Below are 22,533 nucleotides of genomic sequence, written 5' to 3' on the forward strand. Positions count from 1 at the left end.
ATGGAAAAAGATATTCCACGCAAATGGAAATCAAAAGAAAGCTGGAGTAGCAATTCTCAGATCAGACAAAATAGACTTTAAAATAAAGACTATTAAAAAATAAATAAATAAATAAAGACTATTACAAGAGACAAAGAAGGATACTACATAATGATAAAGGGATCAATCCAAGAAGATATAACAATTGTAAATATTTATGCACCCAACAAAGGAGCACCTCAATACATAAGGCAAATGCTAACAGCCATAAAAGGGGAAATCCACAGTAATACAATCATAGTAGGGGACTTTAACACCACACTTTCACTAATGGACAGATCATCCAAAATGAAACAAGGAAACACATGCTTTAAATGACACATTAAACAAGATGGACTTAATTGATATTTAAGGTACTTAAATTGATACTTAATTGATACTTAATTGATATTAAGATGGACTTAATTGATAGGACATTCCATCCAAAAACAACACAATACACCTTCTTCTCAAGTGCACATGAAACATTCTCCAGGACAGACCATATCTTGGGCCACAAATCAAACTCTGGTAAATTTAAGAAAACTGAAATCATATCAAGTATCCTTTCTGACCACAATGCTGTAAGACTAGATATCAATTAAAGGAAAAACATCTGTAAAAAAAAAAAACAACAAACAAACACGCGGAAGCTAAACAATACACTACTTAATAACCAAGAGATCACTGAAGAAATCAAAGAGGAAATCAAAAAATACCTAGAAACAAATGACAATGAAAACACGACCACCCAAAACCTACGAGATGCAGCAAAAGTAGTTCTAAGAGGGAAGTTTATAGCAATACTGTCCTACCTCAAGAAACAAGAAACATCTCAAGAAAACAACCTAAACTTACACCTAAAGCAATTAGAGAAAGAAAAAACACTCCCAAAGTTAGCAGAAGGAAAGAAATCATAAAGATCAGATCAGAAATAAATGAAAAAGAAATGAAGGAAACGATAGCAAAGATCAATAAAAGTAAAAGCTGGTTCTTTAAGAAGATAAACAAAATTGATAAACCATTAGCCCAACTCATCAAGGAAAAAAGGGAGAAGACTCAAATCAGTAATTAGAAATGAAAAAGAAGAAGTAACAACTGACACTGCAGAAATACAAAGGATCATGAGAGATTATTACAAGCAACTCTATGCCAATAAAATGGACAACCTGGAAGAAATGGACAAATTCTTAGAAAAGCACAACCTTCCGAGACTGAACCAGGAAGAAATAGAAAATATAAACAGACCAATCACAAGCACTGAAATTGAAACTGTGATTAAAAATCTTTCAACAGGGCTTCCCTGGTGGCGCAGTGGTTGAGAGTCCGCCTGCCGATGCAGGGAACACGGGTTCGTGCCCCGGTCCGGGATGATCCCACATGCCGTGGAGCGGCTGGGCCCGTGAGCCATGGCCACTGAGCCTGCGCGTCCGGAGCCTGGGCTCCACAACGGGAGAGGCCACAGCAGTGAGAGGCCCGTGTAGTGCAAAAAAAAAAAAAAAAAATCTTTCAACAAACAAAAGCCCAGGACCAGATGGGTTCACAGGCAGATTCTATCAAACATTTAGAGAAGAGCTAACACTTACCCTTCTCAACCTCTTCCAAAATATAGCAGAAGGAGGAATACTCCCAAACTCATTCTACAATGCCACCATCACCCTGATACCAAAACCAGACAAATATGTCACAAAGAAAGAAAACTACAGGCTAATATCACTGATGAACACAGATGCAAAAACCCTCAACAAAATACTAGCAAACAAAATCCAACAACACATTAAAAGGATCATACACCATGAACAAGTGGGATTTATCCCAGGGATGCAAGGATTCTTCAATATACGCAAATCAATCAATGTGATACACCATATTAACAAACTGAAGAAGAAAAACCATATGATCATCTCAATAGATGGAGAAAAAGCTTTTAACAAAATTCAACACCCATTTATGATAAAAACCCTCCAGAAGGCAGGCATAGAGGGAACTTACCTCAACATAATAAAGGCCATATATGACAAACCCACACCCAACATCATTCTCAATGGTGAACAACTGAAACGATTTCACTAAGATCAGGAACAAGACAAGGTTGTCTCCTCTCACCACTATTATTCAACATAGTTTTGGAAGTTTTAGCCACGGCAATCAGAGAAGAAAAAGAAATAAAAGGAATCCAAATCAGAAAAGAAGAAGTAAAGCTGTCACTGTTTGCAGATGACATGATACTATACATAGAGAATCCTAAAGAGGCTACCAGAAAACTACTAGAGCTAATCAACAAATCTGGTAAAGTAGCTGGATACAAAATTAACGCACAGAAATCTCTGACATTCTTATACACTAATGATGAAAAATCTGAAAGTGAAATTAAGAAAACACTGCCATTTACCACTGCAACAAAAAGAATAAAATACCTAACAATAAACCTACCTAAGGAGAGAAAAGACCTGTATGCAGAAAACTATAAGACACTGATGAAAGAAATTAAAGATGATACAAACAGATGGAGAGATATACCATGTTCTTGGATTGCAAGAATCAACACTGTGAAAATGACTCTACTACCCAAAGCAATCTACAGATTCAATACAATCCTTATCAAACTACCGATGGCGTTATTCACAGAACTAGAAAAATGGCACAATTTGTATTGAATTTGTATTGAATTGTATATTCAATTTGTATTGAAACACAAAAGACCCTGAATAGCCAAAGCAATCTTGAGAAAGAAAAACGGAGCAGATGCTCAACATCAATAATTATTAGAGAAATGCAAATCAAAACTACAATGAGGTATCACCTCACACCAGTCAGAATGGACATCATCAAAAAATCTACAAACAATAAATGCTGGAGAGAGTGTGGAGAAAAGGGAACTCTCTTGTACTGCTGGTGGGAGTGTAAATTGATACAGCCACTATGGAGAACAGTATGGAGGTTCCTTAAAAAACTAAAAATAGAACTACCATATGACCCAGCAACCCCATACCGGGCATATACCCTGAGAAAACAGTAACTCAAAAAGAGTCATGTACCTCAATGTTCACTGCAGCTCTATTTACAATAGCCAGGACATGGAAGCAACCTAAGTGTCCATCGACAGATGAATGGATAAAGAAGATGTGGCACATATATACAATGGAATATTACTCAGCCATGAAAAGAAATGAAATTGAGTTATTTGTAGTGAGGTGGATGGACTTAGAGTCTGTCATACAGAGTGAAGTATGTCAGAAAGAGAAAAACAAATGCCGTATGCTAACACACAAATATCGAATCTAAAAAAAAAAAAGGTTATGAAGAACCTAGGGGCAGGACAGGAATAAAGATGCAGATGTAGAAAATGGACTTGAGGAGATGGGGAGGGGGAAGGGTAAGCTGGGATGAAGTGAGAGAGTGGCATGGACTTATATATACTACCAAATGTAAAATAGATAGCTAGTGGGAAGCAGCCGCATAGCACAGGGAGATCAGCTCGGTGTTTTGTGACCACCTAGAGGGGTGGAATAGGGAGGCTGGGAGGGAGACACAAGAGGGAGGGGATATGGGGATATATCTGTATAGCTATAGATAGATAGATAGATAGATAGATAGATAGATAGATATGTATAGCTGATTCACTTTGTTATAAAGCAGAAACTAACACACCATTGTAACGCAATTATACTCCAATAAAGATGTTAAAAAAATAAAAATAAAAAACCCCCACAAAGCTTATTGCTTGGGACTTGTGAGTCACACAGTATTAATACCAATCCAGAGCCTTAAAGAACATATTCTTTCACAAATATCTGCATCAAATCCTAAACACTAGTCTCTGAATAAGAAGCAAAGGAAGAATACTTTTCCCTCTCACTAAACACAACATTTGGCCCTCATCCTTCGTTCCAATTCTTAATGCTTTCAGAATTAAATCAAAAGTTCTCTCTGCCTCCAAATCAACTCTGGTGAATTCTTATATGAGTGGCATTTGTTTAAGATTTTTGAAATAATAGTAGATATGGAAAGTTCAAAAGGGTCTGAATAATTGTTAAATTGATAGTTTTAACAGTTTTCATTATAGTTGGGTAACTAGGCATTGACTACACCCAGCTCCAGTAATAAAGAGATGTTACTGATGAAAATATGCTGCGTAGTGTTAAGAATCTCCCCAAATTTGGAAACTATAGCTCTAGATTAGATTATGAAAACAACTCAGTAAGTCAGATTTTGTGAAATGAATTTATAAGTGAAGTTCACCACATACGAGAATAACTTAGATTTCTTGTTCTAACTCAAAAGCATAGCTAAAAATTTCAAATTTGGGGTAACAGTACCAGTTCTTAATCCCTCCCATAGTCCTTCAGTAAGGAAAAAGTAGGTCATAAAATGGAAACAGCTTTGTTGACAGTGGCATTTCGTTTTAGCTGCCAATTTAATGAGAAAACAAAAACATATCACTGCTTGGATATGTACAGTGTACTCTAAAAATTAGACTACATGCATATCTGAACTGTGAAGAATATGCATTCAGGCTTTGTCAGATTTTCATCAAACTGACAGCAATGCTCTATGCCAGAAAACAATGATACTTTAAGATATGCAAAGAAAGAAATGTTTCTCATAGATTTTACATACAGCAAAACTGATTTTCAAGTACAAGAGCATAAACAAACTCTTATGAACATGAAAGAACTCAGGAAATATTGTTCCCATGAGGCCTTCCAGGGGAACCTGATTTGAGACAATGACATAAGCACGTGAGGATGAGGAAGCGAAAGAGGAGAAAGGGTCTCCTGAAGACACAGAGCCAGAATGTTGCGTGAAAGACCTTAGGAATGACAGAAACCTCATTCCCAACGGACATCATGACCAGATCCATGAAGCACTGCCTGCCATCATGAGGTATCAAAAGCTAGGAATGTCAGATTCTTTGGTACCAAAGGTACACTTATTATGAGTCACAGGATCTGCAGAAACCCCAAGTCATGCCCTCTCTTTTAAATCACCACTCCCCCCTCAAGACTTCTTTTTTACATTAAAAAAAATAAAAACAAAAAGGTATGGGCGTTAAAACGAAGTAAACTTGAATTCAAATGCCAGCTCAACCACTTACTGTGTCACCCTGACCTAATTATTTAATTTCCTCAAAGCCATGATGTATTCATCTAAGAGACAGGAGTAATAAAAGCATCTATATCACAGAGCAGTTGTAGTAACTGAAAAAGACAGTGCAGGCTAACTGCATAGGTCAGTGTCCAGCATAAAGTGCTTTACAAGTATTACCTATTATTATCATTATAATCCACAAATCATACCTTAGTCTATCATAAGCAACATAATACATAAAAATCAGATATGTTCAAATAGCAAAAAAAAGTACACTTTATGTCCCAGATCAACTATTCATATATAAACTGACATTAGAAAATATCTGATGTTTAAGAGAATGACTGTCCTATGGATAATGTATTGAACTCTGAAGTTTTTCCAACTAGGCAAAACTATACTATTTAAATATTCTTTAAAAGCTTTTTTCATTTCTGAAATCCTTTCAATGACTTCTGAAACCAGCAAACCAAAAAAAAGTTTTAAATAAACTAGATATTATCAGACCATTTTAGTTGATTTTATATATATACATGTTTACTTATATTCCCAATATAGTAAAACCACTGCATTTGTCTGAATTACCTTCTCATATGTATAACTCCCTATTAGGACACATGAAGAGGTAACACCAGTGTTAGATAGCTTTACTGTCAAAAAACAGGTCACTTCACTACGAAAACCTCGGATTAGAGTCCAATCCATAAAGTTCCATTCTGCTGCCCAACTTGTCCTTGTTGCTGAAGACCCCGGCTGCTGTTGTTTTACGTATGATAAAACGTACCCATTTTACATATACAATTTGACGAGCTATGACAAACATATACACTTGTGTAACCACCACCACCACAATATACAGAACATTTCTATCACTCCAAAAAGTTCCTCTGTGCCCCTTTGAGGATAATCTCCCCATCACCTCTAGACTTAGGCAAACACTCATCTGCCGTCAGAGTAGTTTTGCCTTTTCTAAAATTTCATGTACACAGAATCATACAGTATGTACTCCTTTGTGTCTGGCTTTTTTCACTTAGCATAATGTTTCAGAGATCCATCCATGTTGTGTTTATCATTAGCTTGTTCCTTTTTGTTGCTTCCATGGCTCTTGAAAATTTTGGGCCCTCAGATTTGGAAGAAGGCTGAGGAAAGCCCAAAGAAAGTAGTTTAGGCTGGTATAAAGAACGCATCACCAGCTACCTGCATGTGTCCATTAAAAGCTTGATATTATAAGGTTAAAGCATTTTCCCCCTTGACCCTAACACTGTCTTTTTCAGCTCAAGCTGCTGAAATCAGAGGGAGTTCATGTCCTACCTGTATGTGACTACCTGGATGATGAAACAAGGGCTAAAGGTAGCTTGGACTTTGTCATGATTTTATGCTTGTTCATTTTACTACAAGACTGACTTCATACATATTGACAGAAATGACCTTTCTTAACTTCAGCAAAGCAGCTCACGAATAAAATAACTGCTCTTCCTAATCCCAATAGTTTTTCAATTAGCAATGACAAAAAATAAGTTCAGGGCTACATGATTTTACTTCTGGTTGTTCTTTGTCCTCTTCTCCATCCTAAATAAATGACTCCAGATTACAAAAAGTAAAAATAAATAAATAAATAAAAATCAGAGAGCAAAGGTTTCATGAAGCTTTTGGAGAAAATTTTATTTGCAGGTTTGATTATCTAATCATTTTAGTGCTATGTTTATAAGAAATTAGTGAAGTAGAACAGAACATGACTCTAAAGTACAATCATAATCCTAATATTCACCAAAGTGAATTTACTTTACCCAGGAACATGGTCATAGTATGAACAACTTATCTAGAATGTTTCATACAGAGAATATTTTCTCAAGATATATAACCATTATCAGGGCTTCCCTGGTGACGCAGTGGTTAAGAATCCTCCTGCCAATGCAGGGGACACGGGTTCGAGCTCTGGTCCAGGAAGATCCCACATGCCGCAGACCAACTAAGCCCACGTGCCACAGCTACTGAGCCTGAGCTCTAAAGCCCACATGCCACAACTACTGAGCCCGCGTGCCTTAGAGCCCATGCTCCGCAACAAGAGAAGCCACTGCAACAAACAGTAGCCTCCGCTCACCGCAACTAGAGAAAGTCCACACGCAGCAACAAAGACCCAACGCAGACAAAAATAATAAAGTAAATAAATTTATAAGAAAAAGATACGATATATAACCATATCAGTACAAAAGTCCCCAATATTCCTGGCAAAACAACTCAAACACTGATGCTTTGCTTGGTAGAATAGGCTCCTGCTCAAAAAAATTAGCTCATATATCAGTCTGGTCCTAAAAAGGAGGCTTCTCAAGACAAGGTACTTTGTGGCACTTCACACTACTGATAATTCCTCCCTTCCTGAAACTCTTGACACTTCTGCTGACTTTCAAAACACTCGAATTCAAAACACAATCATTCATGTTCATACTTTTTCCTTCAGCCTCCTAAATTCAAGAGGGAAGTGGGCCCCCCAAAACAGTAATTAGCCTTCAACCCAAAACATAGTATCTGCCCTCTGATCCAATCTCATTGCTTCAACCATCACTTCTAGATTGACTTCTCAGATGAATTTTAGTCTGGATTTTAATGATTAAGCTTGGTTGCTGTACACAGCTCTTTAAACGTAACATAACCAAAATCTTCATCTCTGCCCCCAAACCACCTTCATATCCCAATCTAACTACTATTTGTATTAACTACCTGTTAATCTACCTATTCGTAATCTCTCTTTTATTAACTTGGGCTAGAAACCATAAATCTTTTATATAAATCCAGTCACTACACACCATGTCCCAACACATCTTCCATTTAAGTATCTCACTTGTCCTCCATCATAATCTTGAGCCTTATGACCTATTCTCTGGATTATCTAACAGCCTCCTAATTGGTCTCCCTGACTTCAATCTCCCCTTCCTTCAATCCACCTTACAGATTACCACCAACTTGATTTCCCTAAAACATACCTTACCTGTTCCCAAAAGATAAAGTTGCTTCCCACTCCCCAACTAAAATTGAGTACAAAATATCCAGTCTGGAACCTTCTCTAACCTGCCCAGCCAAGGACTTACACAGGCCACGTACATCATGCTTATTCCCACCTCACAATTTGCCCTATCTCTTTAAGCTAACCAAATCATTCAACACGCCCATGAAATAACATCTCCTCCTTGATGCCTTCTTCAACCTTTCACCCCACCCTCTCACCATTCCTATACAATCATTCATATTCCTTTTAACATTTTCACCTTCCTTATCCCCTCACATCCTAATCTGTGACCTTGGCACCTAGCAAGTATTGAGTAAAATACACAGTAAGGTAAAAAATACTTCTTCAAGAAAAGATATCCTGTCAGCCATTCCAACATTCACAAAAATATTATATTGGAAGACTGATTAACCCCTATCATCCACTGTAACATTTATTAAGTACAGGCAGTTCTGGATTTCCAGGAATTTTACTTTTTGCGTTTCACATTTAAAGCACCCAGACAACTACATCCACTTAACTGCAGACATAGGACACACTAATGAATTTGTCACCTGGTTTGTTTCCAGATGCAGCATAAAGCATCCCCAACTCCCTACCTCAGTGGAGCCCTACAGCCCTTTTTGAAAGCATCTTTGGCTCTAGGCCAGAATCCACTCCGCCTACCTCTTCCTACGGGTCCTTGAGATTAGAGTCAAGGAAAGAAGCAGCAAGACTAAGCCCCGAGCAAAGGGAAGGAAAACAAATATACACAAAGGATTGTTAAGTATAAAGCAATCACTGTGTCCCCCTTCTCTCCCTCATATAACCATTCAAGCATTATTCTTCCAAGGATTCACTTCAATCCAAATACTTTTCGAGTCGTTTTAAAACTGGCTTTAGGTTAAAATGTTTAATGTGTCATTTTATAGAGATACTGTCTAATTAATCCGTAAAAACTCTTAAACACGATTAACAAAAACACCAGCATTCTAATGGCAAAGTAAATCCATATCTATGCCTGTAAGATTTTGTCATTAAGAAAAAAACAGGGACTTCCCTGGTGGTCCAGTGGTAAAGAATCCGCCTTACAATGCAGGGGACACCGGTTCTATCGCTGGTCAGCAAACTAAGATCCCACATGCCGCGGGGCAACTAAGCCCACGCGGTGCCTCAACTCCACAGCCCACACGCCCTGGAGGCTGCGCACCACCACTAGAGAAGAGAAAACCCGCCGGCAACGGCAACAAACAATCCCGCCTGCTTCAACGAAGAAGAACCCGAGTGCCCTGACACAGCCAAAAATAAACAAATAAAATTTTAAAAAAAGAAAAAAACAAGAAAATAGAAAATAGGGGAAATGATAATAGCAAATACACAAAAGGGGAAATTTAAATGGCCAATAAACATATGAGAATGTTCATCCTCACAGTAATAGGAAAATGCAAAATTAAGGTCACAATGAAACATAATTTCTCTCTCATTACATTGAGGGGGAGAAAGATTCTCAGTACCAAATGGAGACAAGGATATAGAGCTGTGCTGTCTGATACAGTAGCTACTAGCCACTTGTGACTAGTAAGAATCTGAAATGTGGCTAATGCAAATTGAGACTTGCTGTTAAACATAAAATACATGATGTAACTACAAGAAAATTTTAAGTTACATGTATGACCAACATTATATTTATATAGGACAGCACTGATATTGACATAGAGCAACAGGCACTTTTATATACCACTGGTCAGAGTATAAACTGGTACAGCCACTTTGGAGAGAATTTCAAAATATTTAGGTGGGTTGTAGGATAAGAATAACCTAAGTTCAGCAGTTATACTCCTAACTTTGTGCTCTAGAGAAACTCTCACACATATATACAAAAAGATGTAATTTATGTTTCAGCACAATTGTATATAAATACAAAAATAATCCAAATGTTCATCCAGAAACTCTAGACAAAATGTGTTATGATCACACAATGGGATACTATGCAATACTATTTAAAAAGAGGAATAGATCAACAAGGAAAAACTTTGCAGAAATGTTAAGTAAAAAAAGCTAATTTTATTTAAAAAATTCCATATACAATCATGCTCAGCAACTATAAACTATCTTAAAACAGTCTTATACGCTATTTTCACATAGATACACATGGAGATTGTATATGTGAGGGCAGGCACAAAATTCAAGACAGTGGGAAAGAAACGATGGTATCCAGGAAGATTACAGAAGGGCTTCAACTATACCGATAGTGTTCCATACCCTAAAATAAGCTGGGTAGTGGGTACTTTATGTTCTTTATTCTTTTTATGCCTGAAATATTTGTTTTAATATATGATTTTGTATACCATGTATAGCACTATAACTGGGTATACTTTATGGTTTGGGGGACATAAGCAAAAACTTCACAATTTTACAACCTTTATACCTTGAATAACATCAGGATGCAGGAGAGGCAACACTTAAACACCAATTATATAAAACACCAATTTTATACCACTACTAGCAACATAATGAGAAAAACAGAAGAATACAAATCAGGGGTCAGCAAACTTATTCTTTAAAGAACCAAATAGTAAATATTCGGGGCTTTGCAGAGCCATATGGTTTCTGTCACAGCTACTCAACCCTGCCATAGTAGTGGGAAAGCAGCCAGACAGTATGCAAACAAATGAGCATGGCTGTGTTCCAATAAAACTTTATTTACAAAAACAGGCAGCATACCAAATTTGGCCAGTGAGCTACGGTTTGATAACCCCTGTCAAGATCCATCTTTAAAAAAGAAATCAAGGGCTTCCCTGGTGGCGCAGTGGTTAAGGATCCGCCTGCCAATGCAGGGGACACAGGTTCAAGCCCTGGTCCGGGAAAATCCCACATGCCGCAGAGCAACTAAGCCTGTGCACCACAACTACTGAGCCTGCGTGCCTGGAGCCTGTGCTCCACAACAAGAGAAGCCACCGCAATGAAGAGTAGCCCCCACTCGCCACAACTAGAGAAAGCCCACACGCAGCAAGAAGACCCAACACAGCCAAAAAATAAAATAAAAATAAAATAAAATAAATATAATTTTTTTAAAAAATCAATAAATCCATTAAGTCAAAGTCTGAAGGAGAAATGGATTTCTATAGTAACAAAGTATGCCATGAATTACCCGGTAATCATAAAAGAGAAAATGTTTCTTGTCCATGGAGACATCTAGCAATCACCACCTTAACCCAGCAATCAAACTTAGTACCACAAATAGTGCGACGCAATCATTTTGTACCTCCTGATGTGATGTAATACGAAGCAGCATCACCTATGAAGTATCCCGGCCAAATGTTTAACCTGAATTCAACGCAGTCTTTAGTTAAGTTTTAAACAAGTTTAAAAAAAACAGACAAATTCTGAATACAGGACATTTTACAAAATAATTGGTCTCTTGAGAAAGTCATTTTTTAAAACTGGTGTTTAAATTTAAAAGTGAATTGAGACACAACAGCAAATGCAATGTAATACAAGATCCTCACTGGACCTTGGTATGGAGGGGAAAAAACTATATACATCTGGATTGGGGATTACATGACTTCTGGGGATTAGATAATTGTGTTACGTACGATAAAAATATTTTAAGTATTGAGGAAAATGTCATTTTTTGGAGATTCATACTTAAGTATTTAGGGGTGAAGTACATGATGTCTATAGTTTATTTTTAAATGGTTCGGCAAGATTATGGATGAAGCAAATAGGGCAAAAATATAAAATACCATCGAATTTAGGTGGTGGCATATATGAACTCAATGTACTGTTACAATATTCCATAGGATTAAAAATTTTCATAATAAAAACACCAGAATGCAATGAGATTATATACTTATTAAATTTTTTTCATCAATCTCCTCCACAAATATTAGTCTTAAGTTTCCCTAAAAGCTCTCAAGGTCCTAAACTTTCCTAAAGTTCACAACCCTGATGTTTTTCCTTTTAAGCATCTGATTTCTAAAAGTGAGAACAAGGCAATTACAAGGTAAGACAATCTAATTATACTGCCATTTGACTTTTATACATTTTATAAAGATTCTTAATATATAAAACATACTGATAATTCCTTTATAGCATTTTTACTTTTCACTTTGTATAATAATTCATATACACGTTTACTCCTTTCCTCATACCACACATGGCAGACTCAGATAATCTTCGTCCCCCAAAGTATCTAACACTAGCAGACAATATTTACTTACTAAATAAAAATTGAATAGCAGGAAATTTGTGTTCATACCTTTAACACGTTAAGCATCAAATCTTTGAGAAGGAATGCAAACCTCCCTCCCCTCTTCTTACTCTCTATTCTCCTCCCCCTGAAAGATACTGTTTTTATGGGAAAATCTATTCAGCAACTATTTATAGAATATAATATAGATACATGGATAAATCTGCACACAAAACTAACACAGTTGTTGTCCCTGTGTTGCTTACACTTTGGTAGAAAATGACAATCTTAAAACAGAACTCTTTTTTTTTTTTTTTCGCGGTACCCACTGTGTGGTCTCTCCCGCTGCGGAGCACAGGCTCCGGACGCGCAGGCTCAGCGGCCATGGCTCACGGGCCCAACCACTCCGAGGCATGTGGGATCTTCCCGGACCGGGGCACGAACCCGTGTCCCCTGCATCGGCAGGCGGACTCTCAACCACTGCGCCACCAGGGAAGCCCAGAACTCTTAATTTAAGAGTCAAAAGAACCTCAAGACATCAGATGGTCCAACCCTCTGCCTTAATGCAAAAATATTACATTACAGATTAAAGCCACTAAATTGGAGAAAGAATAAGTAACTCACAAAGTCACAGGATCATTAAAAGGTTCAGTGGGAACCTCAAACAGGGTCTTCTGCCTCCTGGTTTACCATATATCATTTAGTATAGCAATAAGAGAAAGCACTCAAATGTTCCAAGGCTCTATGGTAATGACTACCTGGAATACCCCAACCCAACAATTTTATGAAATATTCTCACTTAACAAACAAGAACACTGAGGCTTAGAAACATTAAGTAACTTGCTTTAAATTACCCATCTACAGAGTGGTGGAAGAGGGATTCAAATCCAGGTGGTCTGACTTTAGAGTCTATGCTTCCAATCACCTTCCTCCTTTTGGAACTTTTTCCAAAAACATAGCCCACTCCTAGTACAAAGCTTTCTTACACTTAATATACACATACAAACATATGCAACAAAACAGTGCCAAGCATCCTACAGCATTACCTAAAAGCATAGAGTAGCAAAGATTCAGAAATATGTATCTAAATCTTTGGAAAAGACGCCTCATGCGCATTTGTGAAACAGTTAATTCTCACCTAGGTCTGTGGATGTAGACCAGTTTTCATTCTTAGATGACTAAGAAGATAACAGATTTAAGGCCTAAAAACATACTCTTTTAATGTCATCACTGTTTGGCCAGCACCTCTGACCATCGTTCAAGTATAATCCTGAAGCTACTGCTATCTAGCATCTCCCAAACTTTGTTAGACAAAATATCACACAACCAGTTAACCATCACACTTATTTTTACCTTGTTAGATCGTTTTCAGTCCTCTTAAAACCCAGGGTCAGTGTTATTCCAGACAGCTCTCTATAATTAACTATGCATTTCTACTCCTTTATATTCAAAATATACCTTATACCTGACTCCGTAACTTGGCCATGTAATATATATCCGAACCAAAACAAAAGACCCACCTACATGAATTCTACTTTGTAGGATGGTCATAAAGTCTGAAAACATAAATATTATTTTAACATATTCTATAACATCAATAAACCATTTATTGTGTATGCATCTGTGTTTCCAGACCTGGTAGCCACCCTGTACTTAAATAAAAATCAAGTAAGCAAAGACAGAGGCAGAAAAAGCAACACAAATCAAAAGTACAACAGCAAATAACCAGAACTAAAATACAAACCTATCTCTGAGAAAAAGACTCAAGATGTAAGATAAGAGCAATAACATTCTAAATCATCACTTAATCCTTATAAGCCTCTACTTCCCTTATGAACTAGAGTTAGATTTTATAAAACAAAAACAAAATGAAAGTATAACTTAACTCTATTATGTACTGAGCTAAAAGTTACCATTTCACTTTCACATTTTGATTCAAAACACTCCAGAAGAGCTGAACATAAAGAAGTTAAACTCAGTTTCCTTACATTTAGGACCTAGAACCACCAAAGCTTTAATTAAATTCTGAATCATATAAACAAACCCAATTATAAGAGATAATTTAAGAAATCAAGTAAGGTTGTTTTTGTCTTGTTTTTCCATCTAAAATACAGGCACTCAAAGATGTCCAAATGTTGAACAGCTTCATGAACCTGGTCTGAATTACAGTACTAAATTTAATATATTCAAAAGTACAAGTTCTTTTGCACATCAATTTTGATAAAAGTGATAAACACATTAAAAGTGAAACTAGAAATTTGAAGGCTTATTTGAGTGCTATAAAGGAGGTATCTTAGGTCATGAATGGAACTAGTGTTCATTTTTACATTGGGGCACTGAAATAAACACAAGTTGATTTGCTTTAAAATAAAAAAATCGATCTCAATTCACTGCAGCAAGCAAGATCACATGAAACTCTAACTCAATGACTCACTAATGAAAGCAAAAGACCATTATGCATTAAAACAAAAACAAACATCAAAGATCTCTCATGCTTATAAGTGTGCAATGTTTGCGTAAACTCAAGAAGAGCCATCTTTACCAAATTGGATCATCACTAGTAAAGTTAAAGAACAGAAGTAGAAAACTAAGCACCTACTTCATCATAAGTGCAAGAGGACATCCTCATCCAGAAACTTACAATGCAGGAAGACAAAGACACAACTTCAAGTAATATACCACAACTACGGAATTAAGGGACGCAGTGGCTATATACAGATCAATATGAGCACAATAAACCTAAGAGACAGATTGACTCCATCAGCTATCTTCAAGAGAACGGTCTTATAACTAGAGACAGAACAGCAGTCACAAATCAGTGACAGTATTTCAGACACTACTGGCCAACCATTAATCTTTCAGCTATATTCGCAAAAGAAGAGAAACAACAGGGTCTTTTCTAAACACAAATAATAACATATATTTTATAGGTACATCCCAAGTTATTTAAACCAGACTTGTTAAAAGACCTGTTTGCCCTCCTCCCATTTTCCCATCTTTTCTCCCATTCTCCTGTCCAAGAACCCCTCTATCCAAAGTTGGACAGTACATGGTGTTTCCCCCAGCTTCCCTCATGCCTAATGTAGGGATTTCTTTTTTTATCTTTGGCTCACATTTTAATCTTAGGTACAACAATATTTCCCCCTTCCTACTTCCTCTTTTCATATTCCAGTTTTTGTCCAGTTACAGAAAAACTCTTCTTCCCTCTCTCTTGTCAAAAATAGTAAAGCTCTAATCATAGCTTCTCAGCAAAGTGTAGAAAACACCATACATGCCAAATCCCACTCATAATTAAATCATCCACAAAGGAAGCAGAGTTGTAATGTAAATTAAGGAAGAGTTTGTTATCGGAACAGAAGATCTCCGAGGGCAGGGATTGTGTCTATTTTGTTGGGCCTCCTGCCTGGAATGGAACCTTGCATATTAGAAGGCACTCTGAATGCAAGAATAATTGGGGCGTAAGAGGAGGGTAGCCCACAGACTAAATACTATTAAGCTCTACTGAATTTTTTTACTTCTCAATGGGTTGGTAGCCTAGAGAAGTAAAAGTAACAAGAAGCCTCTCATATCTAAACTTGATCTCCCACACATTCTATCATTTAGAGTTGCTTTGAGTTTAATTATTTGCTCTTTGTAAGAGACTAGGAAGGGCCACCTGTGTTCAATAGATAGCACCAGTTCCTTAACTCAGAGTTGATTGCTTTAATCAGAAAAGGGAAAAAGAAAAACTCTTTGCCAAAATAGCTTAAGCACCCATGAGTAATATGGACACTCCTAGATTCTCCTATTCATAAGAACATCTATTAACCATCCCTTTTCAAGGTTAGGAGCGCACTTATACATACCTACACCAAGAAAATGCAATTATACTTAAGAATCAGTGACATTACCCTCAAGCTTTTAAAAGTTCTTTGAAATCCCTCAGAACTTCACAAATTTATCAAACCTACTTCTCAGGTATGTACTACCTATCAAACAAACTCTATACACTTGGCTTTTTTCTTATATAACAAACTTGATTATACCTAATAACATAACCACATTTGACAACAGTTTTCCATGAAAGAAAAGGTTTTTCATATTTCTTTCATACAAATGCACTTTTCATTCACAGCCTATTTTGAAATGGAGATCATTCTACATAGACAAAAAGCACCAGCAATACCAGACACAGGTCTTACCCTCCCTATATCACTACCAGTAATTGGTCCCATCTCTAAAAGTAAAACAAGTTCCTTAATATTAAATACAAGTCTTGCAATGTTTCTCTCTCATCTAAACTTCAGACCATGTTTTAGTAGATCTTCTTTTATTCAAAAGGATGCAAAACAAGTTTTCCAACTAGCATTATGTTTCTTAACTTTAAGATCTTTAATTTTCAAGAAATAAATCAATTTAAAGCCAATAAATATAATCTTGATATTTTAACATACTCCAAAAGAAAACTATGAATCCATTTTTAGCAAGTTACTATTAAACTACTTATTAAGTCATAAAAGCATGAAATTGGCAAACTATGCTTTAAATGTTACAAATCATGTTAAATGTCTAAATATATGAACAAGCTAAAACTACAATTGATTGTTAAACTACTGGGTTCTTCAGTAAGTTATTACGAAGGGTATCATGTTAAGATATTGCAGATGTGGTCAGAAGTTAGCTGTAGTAAAAGAAAAAAAAATTTACTTGAGAAATTCTGTGTCATGGCTTACCATAATTCAGAGCAAAATGTTTATGTCTGTCATTAACATTAAACTTAAGAGGAGAAATAAAACACTTGAAAACTTAAAAAAAAAAGGTATGAGCTACCACATGGTATTTGTTTCCTAGGTTGCTAGATGATACTAAAAACTAAATCTCAAAATCTTCATAACACCTGAGAAATGAAACTACAGTAGATAGACTACACTTGTGGAAAGCTTTATACCTTTATCAAGAATTCAGTGAAGACTTATTTTTATAACACTGATTCAACTATCTAATCAAATCACTCTAGTCTAAATGGTGGTGGTCTGGTCTGGGGACAAACCAGAGAGACAGAATGCTGAAAAGTGTAACTCAAGTCAAATCTAAACAAGGAGGTTAAATCACCTTAGAAATGTTTCATTTGAAAAAAAGATTCAAAAATGGCTAATCAGAGATATAAGCATACTTAAATTAGTTGGAAAGATCAAAAGTTATTTTATTTTAAATCAATGTTTTGATGTAAAGAAGTATCACCAACAAAGACAAGAATAAAAAACAGATTATGAACCCCATGTATCTTTTTTTTTTTTTTTTTTGCGGTACGCGGGCCTCCCACTACCGTGGCCTCTCCCGTTGCAGAGCACAGGCTGCGGATGCGCAGGCTCAGCGGCCATGGCTCACGGGCCCAGCCGCTCCACGGCATGTGGGATCTTCCCGGACCGGGACACGAACCTGTGTTCCCTGCATCGGCAGGCGGACTCTCAACGACTGCGCAACCAGGGAAGTCCCCATGTATCTTTTTCTTCACCTGTACTTGTTAGATCAGCTGCTAGAAGCTGATGACAAGCTCTGTTACTTTATAAATTTTATGACAGTCAAGCAAAAACTATAAAAATCAATACTCCCCAAATCGACACTATTTTACCTTCACCGTTCAGTTTGAGTACAGGATAGTGAGATGGGTAGTAATCCAGATTACACTTTTGTAGTTTTCTCAATTTCTAGGAATCTTATTCATATCCCCAATTACTCAATCCTCCTAATCCACACAGTGTGAAAAATCATCAAAAATCCATATTCCCCAAAATTCTCTTACCACTCATTGTAATTTTAACCTAAGTATTACTTAAATAAATTTTCCTATTAGAATTTTGGAACTTAAAAAAATTTTAACTCTTAGAACTCTGATACTTCAGTTGTTTCCCTACTAATTTTTCCTTAAATCAGTGAACTGTGAAAGGCATATTTCACAAAAAAGTAAAATGCCATGTATATTTTAATAAGTGGATTTTATTCACCTTATTAATATCTTATGAAGGACTACTGTAGAGTTCTATTTTATTTACCTTCTATGCTAGATAATGTCAAAAATACTTTTAAATAATTACGTATAATATACAAATATTCATATAATGTAGATAATACATGTAACTACCACCACTGAGTATGGGGGGGAACATTCACTCCCAGTATCACGTGCAATAAATGTTTACCAATCCATCTACAAGGACATGTTTGCAATCTTTCCACTACTGGCTCAGCCAGTTTTCAATGAAACTCCACAATCGCTAAACAATACTATGGCAAATTCTACTCTTCCACGAATGCCAAGAGATAGTGTATCAGCGTCACATTTTAATTCAAAAAACTCCATAAAAAAAATGTACGTTATAAGAAAATAAACTTTCAACGACAGCCACTTTTTCTGACCTCGTCAACTTGTGAATGAGGCGTTCTTAGAAGCACAGATATTTTAGACACTATATTATTCCTTCAAATGCTGTAATCTTAAGGGATTTGGTAATTACATGTGAATTACTAACATAAGCTAATATTTACTGACCTATCAGACAAACTGAAAAGGCTTTCACCTGTTCCTGGAGTCTTTATAGAAATCACCCAGTATAAGAAAACAGGTGTTGAAAGCTCTGATGGTCACATCACAGAGAATAATCACAACATGAACAAATCCAAAGGGTAATGTCCAAGAAACTGGGGAAATCTTAACTAACGGGTATGAAAGATCAAATAAAAATACTATTCCATGCTGACAGTGCAACATAAACACTGCAGAAACTGTAGTAAGACTTTTTATGAGAGCAAAAATAAATGAAGAGGAAAAAAGACAAACAACCATTTAAAAAAAAAAAGATAAAGAAGACACTGAGAGAAGGTAAGAAGCACAGTAAAAATCAGGATTATCCCTGAAAGAAAATCTGTTGACTAACAAAATCTGTTCTAAATACTAAATAAAAGTTCTATTGAAACAACCCCTTGTCCATTCAAGAAGCCTACAATATTATTCCTTTAAGAAATTACCATTTCAGGGCTTCCCTAGTGGCAGAGTGGTTAAGAATCCACCTGCCAATGCAGGGGACATGGGTTCGAGCCCTGGTCTGGGAGGATCCCACATGCCGCGGAGCAACTAAGCCCATGTGCCACAACTACTGAGCCTGAGCTCTAGAGCCCGCGAGCCACAACTACTGAGCCCATGAGCCACAACTACTAAAGCCCACATGCCTAGAGCCCCTGCTCGCAACGAGAAGTCCCGCACCGCAACGAAGAGTAGCCCCCACTCGCCACAACTAGAGAAAGCCCGTGGGCAGCAACAAAGACCCAATGCAGCCAAAAATAAATAAATTAAATAAATAAATTTTTTAAAAAAAGAAATTACCATTTTAATAGTAAAACTGCAACTGTATCTTTTTAAAAGGCTATACACTTGGAAAAGACTACTATAATAATTAGAACAACTTGCCTCACCATTTATTTAGAAATGCTCTATTTAAAAGCAGGCCAACATTAGGAACTTTGCTATTGCACAACAGAGAAAGTAAATGAAATAATGTCTATTAACATTCAGTGTTGATAACATGTTTCTGCATCTCCTAGAACATACTGATCTACGCTAATCTGAACAATTTACCACTTCCACATCCATGCAGTAGCTCAAATAAAATGAGTTCCTGTGTTAATCCCACAGTAAACCTCGGTAATTCTCACATCACAGGAGTTGTAAACGTTTGTTAACAGAAAAAGAATGTTTTTCTCAAAATAGCTACATAACTCTTAAGACTACTCAAATTCCTAAATAATCCTTTTTACAAGACTCCCACCAACTTTATTTTGATACATTAAACATGTGGAGCCTATTTTAAAAGGTATTTAACAGTGACTTCATCAAAACAGCTTCCTAGCTGTTCTCATGTCTTTTTTCTAAAGTTTTCAAATTGTTTTTAAGCCAACTTGAATAGTGATGAATGTGAGCCGCTATCAAAACGCTTAAGAAGCATTCTGCCAAACAAGATGGGCAAAAATGTTCTAGATCTGCTCAATCTGACATTAGAGGTCATGCAACTTGAAAAATGAAATAACTATTTCCAACACTCATTGAGCCCTTCATTTTAAACATAACTTCAGGGCTATTTCCACACTCTACATTTAATAATACAATTTTTTAAAAAGGATGTTAGGCTCGGTGAAATCAGAAACTGATCTGCCACTTAAAGCTGGTGAGTCTATTCTTAATGGGCCTCTGGTAGATTTGGGATACTGACGATAGCAGTTTCATTTAAGAACTTCACTAGTAAAAAGAATGACACCCGAAAAGGATTGCTGGGGAAGACAGGGAAGAGAAGACCGGAGTCTCCTGAGAAGAAAAAGAGAAAAGATTTAAATAAAGTCGCTAAGGAGGAAGGAGGTGGTGAGACGCGCAGACAGAAGAGCGAGAAAGAAGATTTAACGAGGAAGTGAAATGGAGCGCAGAGGAAGGCAGAAGCTAATGAGGAAACAAATGGGAAAAGGTAGTGTTTTCAAACAGGCATGCACCAGGAAGGGACGAGTTACGGCCTGGAGTAGCCCCAGTGCTTTCAGGTGAAAGAGATGCTCGCAGAGAACAGGGACAAGCAGTTTACTTCCAGGCTTTTGAGCAAACTAAAATTCCCTGCCCCGAACCTCTCCCAGCCTCGGCCGAGCGCGGAGGCGGCGGCTGGGGAAGGGGCCTAGCCAGGAGCCAGGCCCGGCGTTCCGCTCCTCTGGGCTCCGCGGCCGAGGGCAAGAGGCGAGGATTAAGCGGGGAGAGGTCCCGGCCGCAGCTCGGCGGCACCCCGAAAACGGTCCGGGGCCTCGGCGGTGCCCGCGAGCCGTTCCCCCTGCGGCGGGGCGCCCAGCGGCCTTACCTGGGGCGAGGGAGGGAGGCGAGGTCTAGGGCGTCCGCTCGCGCCCGCCGCAGAACCCCTCTGCTGCACTCAGCCCAGGCTTCCAACGGAGGCGCGACCCTGGCTCAGCCGCCGCTTCCCCCTCGGGGTCTTGGCCACCGCCTCCGCCGCCTCCGGGGCTGTTTACACCGTTGGGCCCCGCACGCCGCCGCCGCCGCCGCCGCTGCCGCCTTCTCTCCACCCTAGCGCCGTTGCCGATTCGGCCGCCGCCACCTCCTCCGCCGCAGCCTCGTCTCTCTGGAGCATCTTCCAGCCACCGAACCCTGAGAAACAGAGACTCCAGCCGCGCCGGCAGGAAACTCCCCCGCAACTGCTAGGGGGACGAAGCGGTCAGAACACCGGCGGCTTTTCCGCCATTGAGCAGCAGCCGCTCGGCTCCTTCTGCAACCCCCCTCCCCGCACCCTGTCCTTCCCCGCCCCTCGGAGAGCCCCACCCCCAGCTCCCACCCATTGGCACGCCGCGCGGTATCTCGCTGTACCCGGTTTGCTGGACGGCCCGTCAATCACCGCCCTCCCTCCCAGTCCCGCAGCCCCTGTGCCGCCGTCCTTAGTTTTCCCCGCCCACAATGCCCCTCCTCTGTGTTCCTAATTTCCCATTGGGCATCAGTGACCACCTTCAATTGGCAAGGTCAACTATCCATCAAACACCGCCCACTGAGTGAGACCCAACCCTTCATTACCCTTTACTTCATTCAGCCCCGCCTCTGCTATACCTCCGGACGTCAGGGACCAACCCACCCTAACAGCCATACGTAGAGACCGTCGTCAATCAAATAACGCCCACCTGCGCTCCGCCTCTCAAAGCCCGAGTCCTAGCGATAGTCTTTTCTTATTGGTATAAAGGGTGGCCCGAACTCTCAATCATTGGCTTTCTCTACATGTCCGTCACGGAACCAATTTCCAAGTCCGTCACACCGGCTTTTTTTAAATGAACGCGCAAAAGGCGGGGAAGTATTCGAAAAGCGATTGGCTAGTCTTCGGAAACGGTCAAACCCAGAGTCTTTGCGGAGGCTTCTCGTTCTGTGAGGACCATGTCCCTTTATTTTTGACCTCCAAGCCTCGCGTAAAACAAACGCCATAAAGGAGCCAGCGGGCTGTCCAATTATAGGTGTGGAGGCCTAGTCCCACCCGGAATTGCAGGGGGTTGGCTGCTGATTGGCAAACAAAGTCCTACTAGGCCCCCATTGGAGGATATAAACGCCTCTCTTAGACGTCGAGACGGGAAGGGAAGGCGCAGGCGAGGACAAGAAGCGATCTAGGGAGAGGCGGTTGTTTTGCTTTAGCCAGCGGGTGGGGCGCACGCGGGAGAGGGAACCTCGGGAGGCAGGGCTCTGGAGGGGGTGTTG

At 38.6% G+C, this 22,533-nt stretch overlaps 1 protein-coding gene across 3 annotated transcripts in view; it reads right to left on the minus strand.

The window, feature by feature from the left end:
* Positions 1-21,590, minus strand: part of PPM1B (protein phosphatase, Mg2+/Mn2+ dependent 1B) — an 80,568-nt gene extending 58,978 nt beyond the window's left edge. For all 3 annotated transcript variants that reach the window (XM_030857792.2, XM_030857793.2, XM_030857790.2), the window contains exon 1: positions 21,149-21,590. The gene's annotated coding sequence lies outside the window, so the exon portion shown is untranslated. The remainder of the gene's footprint in view (positions 1-21,148) is intronic.
* Positions 21,591-22,533: the final 943 nt, after the last annotated feature.

Source organism: Globicephala melas, chromosome 12 (genome assembly GCF_963455315.2).
Source record: "Globicephala melas chromosome 12, mGloMel1.2, whole genome shotgun sequence".
NCBI lineage: Eukaryota > Metazoa > Chordata > Mammalia > Artiodactyla > Delphinidae > Globicephala > Globicephala melas.